Genomic DNA, 7660 nt, shown 5'->3' with positions numbered 1-7660 from the left:
CAAATGTTTAAAAAAATAAAATACCCTTACAAAAGTAATCTAGAGTTGCGTTGGCAAAAGTGTCCAGGGAGTTTTTTGAACCTGCGCCAAGGATGATTTTAGGGCCCGTAAACTTTGCAAGAAAACTTCGAGAAATCACTTCGTATTCTTTGGATCAGCAGTTTTCAACCGGACGTTCGCAAAAGCTTGGAATTTGCAGCATAATTAATAAATTACGACAGTGGTTCCTAACCGGGGGAAAATTCCCCACTAGGGGAAAATTTTGCAATTTGCAAAGAGGAACTTGGTTTAAGGATTGTAAAACTTTTTAAGCCTACTAAGTTGACCTAGACTAGAGCTTTAGAGCGTTAAGAAGGAGCCCTTAACTCCCGATTATTGCCTTAAGGGAATAGAAGACTCTCCTGCCCTTGTCGGGGGAAGTCGTTTAGTTTGACCTCTACTTTTCGACCAACCTAGCTTGGGTGGCCCTTCCAGGAGCAGATGCCAATACTGCTCAGCATTTAAGGATGCTTTGGAAGCTTTCACTAGCAAGCTTGATCATAGGAAGAGAAAAGTTAGAATGAACAATGTTGCCATGTTGAAAAATTATCATCGGCGCTGATTGTTGATGGCAAAGAACAAGCTTTTTCAAAGTTGGAAAAATAATTGATTTTGCATTATCTGACAGCATTAAAACCGGAATTTATTCGATATTTTTCTGAAATTGATGACGATGACGAACAACCTCACAGAATTTCAATGAATGTCTACTAAACCTTTTGAGGATTGGTATGGGACATATGTGTCCCATGCACTTAGCCGATTATTCCGCAGTTAACTTTAAAAAAATTGCCACTGCTGATACCCTAACGTAGTATTGGATGTCTATCCTTCAAATTAAATAAAACAATATTTTTTTTTTTTTTTTGCGTAAACGTTTTTTGTATGACGTATGAAGTGTAAACAAACAAATTTTACTTAATTTTTTTTTTTCGGGAAAATTAATGGTCCTCAAGGGGTTGCGCGAGTTACAAATTAGTAGCCTATATAAAACTCAATACGATAGCAGGCCTATGTTTTTTTCACTAATTAACTAAATTCGATACACTCTGACAAAAACGACTACAGTAGAGCAATAGATTTAAATCTAGATCAAAATCTTTTAGGTTTAAAAATTCGTTAAAACTTGAGTAAAACTCATTCCGGTTAAAAGTTCAATTCGGATTAGTTAAAAATTCAACTGAGATAGGCTGTGATTCAAATTCTTAACATTTATTCTGCCTGGTTACAAAATGTCAGCAATTCATTGTGGCTTGGTTAAAAGGCTGTACTTCATATAAACTTGTATTGACGCTGCACGTGTGAACCAATGATAAAATCGAAACTTTTTCAAATATGCAAACTTTCTACCGTATTTCAATACATGCTCAACTGCAGATGGTTACTAACATTGCAGCTTCTTCAGCCGTCTATTGTCCAACCATATTTAATCTTATAAATCTTAGGTAGGCTAAGCTTCATGCCCAGCAAAGTAACAACAAATCTGAGAATAGCCTTAAGCAGGAGAGTAGTCAGGGGAGGCATAGGGGATAATTCCTTCCTATAATATTTTGAAGAAAAAAAATTCACCCTCCGTCACAGCGTCATTTGAAAAAGTGTTATTATTGATTTAGGCAGAAATTAAGTACTCTCAGAATGCGCAATTTAAGGTATTTTTGTCAAAGTTTTCTGAGGGAGGCCTCCCAGACCCCCTGTGTGTGTTACGCCTTGTTGCCGGGCTCACTTGCAAGTGCAAAAATACTTATTTGCCCCTCCCGAAATTTTGTGCTGGCTACGCCCCTGGCCTCAGGCATTGTGAAGCGAACAATGACAATGCTTAGACCACTAGAGCATTTTTTTTCAACTTCTGCTATTTTAATTTACAGCTTCGAGGCATATGCAAAACAGTCCAAATCGAATTCAGGCTACGTTGTTGGCACATAGACCAAGCTGCCTATGTCACGACCCAAGTACGTTACTATACTTATGAACAATACTTTTATCAAACACGGTGAAAACGAAAAAGTAAAGTAACGAAATTTTTTTATTTGGCTGTGTAAGGTCTGTTTTCTGTGAAATTTAATTGACATAAGTTTTTAGTTCGTTTTGCAATAGAAGCGGATTCACTGTTACACAATAACTGTCTGTCTGGCAGCGCAGACAAGAGGAGGTATCCCTCTCTTGTGAACCTACCTGACGTCCGAGCGCAGGAAATTAATTAACATTTGTCGTTATGTGTAATTGTGTATATTAATAATAATAATAATGTTAGGTTTTATATAGCGCTGTATCCAACGCAGAATGCGTTGCTCCTCAGCGCTTTACAAAGCAGACAGTACCAATGCAGCCGTATAGAGGCGCAACTGAGTACATTGTTACCCGAGGCCGAATCCATTCCATTGCTCAGTGCCAAGCAGGAATTAGATTCAGTACCATTTTTAAAAAGTCTTTGGTATGACCCGACGAGGTATCGAACCCATGCCTACCGATTCAGAGGCGGGCGCACTAACCACTAAGCCATATTGACAAAGATCCAGTGGTGTAACAAAAAAAGGGGTCGGCAACTGATGGCACCGGTAGCCAGCTGATGGTAAGTTTTACTAAAAACACTAAGTACGGTACATAAATAAATAGATATAGGCCTATATCTTTGACTAGACCTTGCTGTTGCTTTGCTGACATTCTTGACACGTATCAGTTGCTTTCACATTATCGACGTTTTTTTGTTTATTAAACATATTGCACAATTGCTACAATGTATTGCAATTGATAGCTGGAAACACCGAAATAGGCTACTATCAGTTATCAAGTTATTGCTCCGATTGTTGGGTTTCACAAAGCGTCTTGTCAAGACGCTGCCGACTGCCGTGTGCTCAATGAGTGGTGCTGAGCCGAACGAGTCTGAGCCGCCGTTGTGTAGACGTTCTCATCTAGCTGCCACACAGATGATGTAGAACTTCGAAGAATAGAGGTTCAGAGAATGCATGTTTGTATATTTCTTTCACCCGTCGTCATGTCCGCATTATTTTCAACCAAAAACAATAAATAAGTTTTTAGCCAAATAACGTCATGGAATTGTACTTTCAGAACGACTTCCGTCTGCCAAAAAATCTTTTTCGCCAAATATCTTCATTGCGGACAGGTGTTGAAACAAATTGGGTCAGAAATTGAACAGTTGAAACAGAATCCCGTCCGTGCTAAAAAATAACTGAGCTCAAACTAAGGCCTTACAAAAGAATGCTAGAAAATCTAATTTTACGCGGAAATGGTAAGTTTATCCCAATAAAAATTCAGAAATTGCTTATATAAATGACAATTATTAACTGAAATGTACAGAATCTCATAGATAAGAAAATGGAGAAAGTATGATAAGAACAGAGCCGGGTTAAGTGCCCCCTTCCCCCGGCGGGGGAGCCCACAGTTGTTTAGGGGCCCACTCATTTGTCTGTTTAATGTTTTTTGGCTATTTGAAAAAGAAAAACTCTGCTACAGAAGTTCGATAATAATCAATAGCGTAAATCATGCTACGCCGCAGTTACTGCTTTCCAAACTCCAGCTGAGGGCCCACCTACGTCTAAAGGCCCACGTATATTTAGTTAGTGCAATTTTCGGCTTGTAATTTTACATTTGATATGATTTTTTTTTCTACTTTTGCAAAACATTTTCGCTCGCTTTGCTCGCTCAACCACATTTATTCATCGAACCAGCGATATTAAGCACGCATAGCTTCAGAAGTGGAATAAGTGGGAAATATCTTTTGTGTTCTTCAAAACTTAACAAAACAATGTGGGATAATATTCTACGATAAACATTGCTCACTCAAATAACTTATAATTACAGTTAAATTGACATACTTCTGTGTTAAGGAAGATGGGCTATACAGTGTAATGTGCCGTGAATACAGTATAGGCCTATTAGGCTCTAGGTGAAAATGAGGATACTTCAGATAAATTTTCGTAATTCTAACCTGTTGAAAGGCTACATCATACTAAGTTATACAAGTTTTCAAGAAATAAATTATTGAAATCATTCTGTGATCCTGAATAAAATTTTTGGCAATGATAAGCTAACTTAATTTTTAAGCCCAACCATCTACTTAAATCTTATTTTAATTTAATGAATTTGGTTACATAAGCTATAGCATAGCCAGTGTTGTATGTTGACGCCGTCAATTTGACGGCGTCATTTGACGGCGTCAACTTTTTGTTGACGCTGAGGCTAGCGCCGTCAGTTTATTTTTTAGTTGACGGAAGTGATAGCACCTTCAACTATTTTGCCGATTGCGTCAAGTGCTATGCGTCATTTTTCGTTTTCATGAAAAATCTCGTTTTACAATGAGAGTTTCACAATGTATTCTGGCCAAAGCGACTCATCCGAATTACCGGCTTTCACGTTGGTTGGAATGGCTCCCTGGAATACAAGAGGAAGAAGTTCGCCAAATGGTGATCACTCATATCGTGAGCAGTATCGAGAACGAGGGATCAGAGAGAGAAAGCGAAAAATCAATGAATGTCATCGCGGAGGTTGAAGATAGGCCTACTTTATTTCAGGAGCTCTATGCCCCTGAAAAGAGCGATGTTGGTGCAGAGGACCTCGTTAAAATAAGATTTATATATGCTAAACCATCACAGCACGCTTGGAACAGTGAGGCTACCTTTCTGAGCAAACGTTTTCAAGACTTGTTTTTGAAATACAACAAACCAATACCATTCAGCGCTGCTGTGGAACGCATGTTTTCGCTGGAAAGGACATTATGCGTCCCAAACGCAGCAGATTGTCAGACAAACGTTTGAAATGCTTGTGTTTCTACAAAGAAATCAATAATAAGCTAAAGCAGCTAATTACAATACAGTCTCAAAACATAAAACCTGCTCGTTATTTATAGCTATTTTTTGCCTACATTTGGTTGAAATACTTCCGTTTTGTGAGACCCTGGCTAAAATAGCGCTAGAAATTAGCGCTGACGGTGACGCCGTCAATTTCTTTAAGAGCTGACGCAGTACTTTACGCCGTAATGTTTTTGGCAATTTGCGCTGACGCCGTCAATTTATTTCTTTGATGCGTGCAACACCGAACATAGCGATTTATGGTTGTAGCTGTGGTCATACAAAAAGTGCATCTTGATAAAAAAAAATCATCGCTCCTAAAAATGTTCAAAAAGTGACCAAAACAAGATTTCGTTTGTAAAAAATTCCAGTGTGGCAGTAAGCATGACGGTCAGGCCTACAATAGTGATGTTTTGTTTTTTATTGCGTTGCGTGTCGTGGTTGATCTCGTGTAGGTAACTGATATTTTTGTACTGCGAAAACTGAGTGAGTTAACTTTTGAAAGATTCTTCTTCTTCTTCTTCAATTGCCTTGCCTGAACCAGGCATCGACGGCCTCAGATGAATAATTAGACCAAATGTTTCTATTATATGTTGCATGGATGATTGTTTCTGTCTTGTCGTTAAATTGTTCCAGATGTGTTTGTCTTTGTCTGCCAGGTGCCCGCTTTCCAAAAATTTTACCAGTTAAAGAGAGATGCTCCAGTTTTTGCTTTCTTACTACATGGCCGAGAAATTTATATTGTCTGGTTTTCATACTTTTTAACAGAGTTCTGTTTTGGTTCACTTGGTGTAGAATTTCTTTATTTGTTTTCTTTGCCAGCCATGAAATGCGTTGCATTCTACGGAAGCACCACATTTCAAAAGCATTAATCTTTTCTGCCATTTTTGTTGAAATATTCCAGGTTTCAGAGTTGTAATGAAAAACAGGATAAATATAGCATTTTAAAACTCTAGATCTTGTTTTGAAAGAGATATTTTTATTGCAAAGAATTGGTTTCATTTGTTGGAAGCTTGCTTTTGCTTGGGCTGTTCTTATGTTGAGCTCTGTTGAAAGATTGGTGATGCCAAATAAGGAGGCGGCATTTTGTGTAAAAATTCAAGGTTGGAAAATATGCCACCGCTTGAAAGAGAAGCGTAACTGCCACATTCGAGCAACATATTCACACGAACACAAGATTATAAATTGAATGTCTGCAGACGTTAAACCAATGTAAAAATGACGCATATTGCTGTTTGGGTTATTACACTTACCCTTCACCGATCTCTTGGTTTTCGCAAAAGCCCCTTTTTGACAAATAGTCCGTTTGATTTCGCAGTTTACGTCATCTCCAGTGCATAAATACTTTAACACCATCAGTTTTGCTTCCATAAGTTTAGCACTGGCTTTTGGAGAAAAATTATTGAAACTGTTCTGAAACAACACGATACAAAATTGTATTTATGTTATTAGAAAGATTATAGCGATGCCATAATTTCACAAAGAAGTAGCGACAAAAACGTGTGTGAACAGAAACATGACCTACCTCTTAACGGCAAATTTAAAAATATATCTTTTTCTTATTTTCACTGAACAATCTTGTCTCACACGAAAGAAGAAATTAACAGCAATTTTATTGAGTTTCTGGAAACATATGTCCTGAAATATTTAGAATCTGACTTTATTTTTTTTTCTGCACAGTCTAGATTCTTTGCAAATGGAGATTTCTAGTCTGCTAAAATAGTTTGCGAAATCAGCTTCCTTTTTGTCCAGATCTAAATCACATTGTTTCACCAACTCATTTAGTTTTGGCTGATTAAACTTATGGAAAGCTATTCTAGTATCACATTTACAAGGAAACTCTTTTATTTCTGATTTTGTTGAGTCGTTTGTTTTTTTTAACTCCATTTCCATGATCTTTTAGCGTACAATTTCGATTTAATTTCTTCTTTAGAAAACACAAAACTATTTGAGACTGAAGGAGAGAGTCCAACAGCAGATTGCATAAATCCAGGAATAGTTCTGTAGCCAAGGCCATGCGAAGCAACTGTCAAATCTTATTGCCAACACTCTTCTTACTTATTATGTCATAGTCAGTAGGCCTAATGTGGTTTTGACTCTTGAAGTTCACGCCGCACCGTTGCAATGACAAAAGATAGACTATTCCGCTTAATAGCTTTTGTATAATTTCGGAGTCTTTGTTCACATACTATCCCGATATTAAGGTAGATTAGACTACCGGTCGGATGTAGGTAGCTATCTCAAAAATTAATTCAAAAATACGACAACAAATGCTGTCTATATGAAACTTTTGATGAAAAAATAATAATTTTAATAAAAGATTGTAGGCTATTGATTAGTTTTAAGATCAACTCTGTAAGCAATTTCAAAGGTTGTTTAGTGGTGAAATTTTTATAAAGCATAGCCTGTTGAGCAACGATAATTACCTGTCTTCTGGTGTGTAATTCTTCAACTTTTTGTACAGATCTACACACTGCGACATACAACAAGTAAGCGAGGAAGATTACTTTCATCATCATTTGTTTCAATAAGACTAGAGAAATATTTTTGAAAACTTTTAAAGCTTACTTTCAAAGCAAAGTTTGTGTTTGATTCTGGTTTCCCAAATGTTGTCAAGCAGACCAACATTTACGTCCTACGTGGAAAGAAAGTCATTGAAACAAAATAAACAAAGATTGCGAAAGAATGCACAGCGGTATGATTGGTGGTACGAAGTTACCGTTTAAACGCAAAAACAATTGCACGAAAATTACAAGGTTTTTATCGATTTAAAAAGTAAAGAAACATTATTTCTTCTGAAGATTTCCGCATTGAAG

The 7660-nt window shown here is 37.2% G+C and overlaps 1 long non-coding RNA gene across 1 annotated transcript; it reads right to left on the bottom strand.

The window, feature by feature from the left end:
* Positions 1–2840: 2840 nt before the first annotated feature.
* Positions 2841–7315, bottom strand: LOC145787388 (uncharacterized). Its single transcript, XR_014291392.1, has 3 exons — positions 7271–7315; positions 6098–6257; positions 2841–3215 (listed from the first exon to the last, which is right to left on the bottom strand). It is a non-coding gene; the product is annotated as an uncharacterized LOC145787388 (long non-coding RNA).
* Between the last annotated feature and the right edge of the window lie 345 nt (positions 7316–7660).

The sequence above is a fragment of the Aplidium turbinatum genome, chromosome 2 (genome assembly GCF_918807975.1).
Source record: "Aplidium turbinatum chromosome 2, kaAplTurb1.1, whole genome shotgun sequence".
NCBI lineage: Eukaryota > Metazoa > Chordata > Ascidiacea > Aplousobranchia > Polyclinidae > Aplidium > Aplidium turbinatum.
Note: the sequence above shows the minus strand (reverse complement) of the source record. Positions and strands in the feature narration are given on the sequence as shown.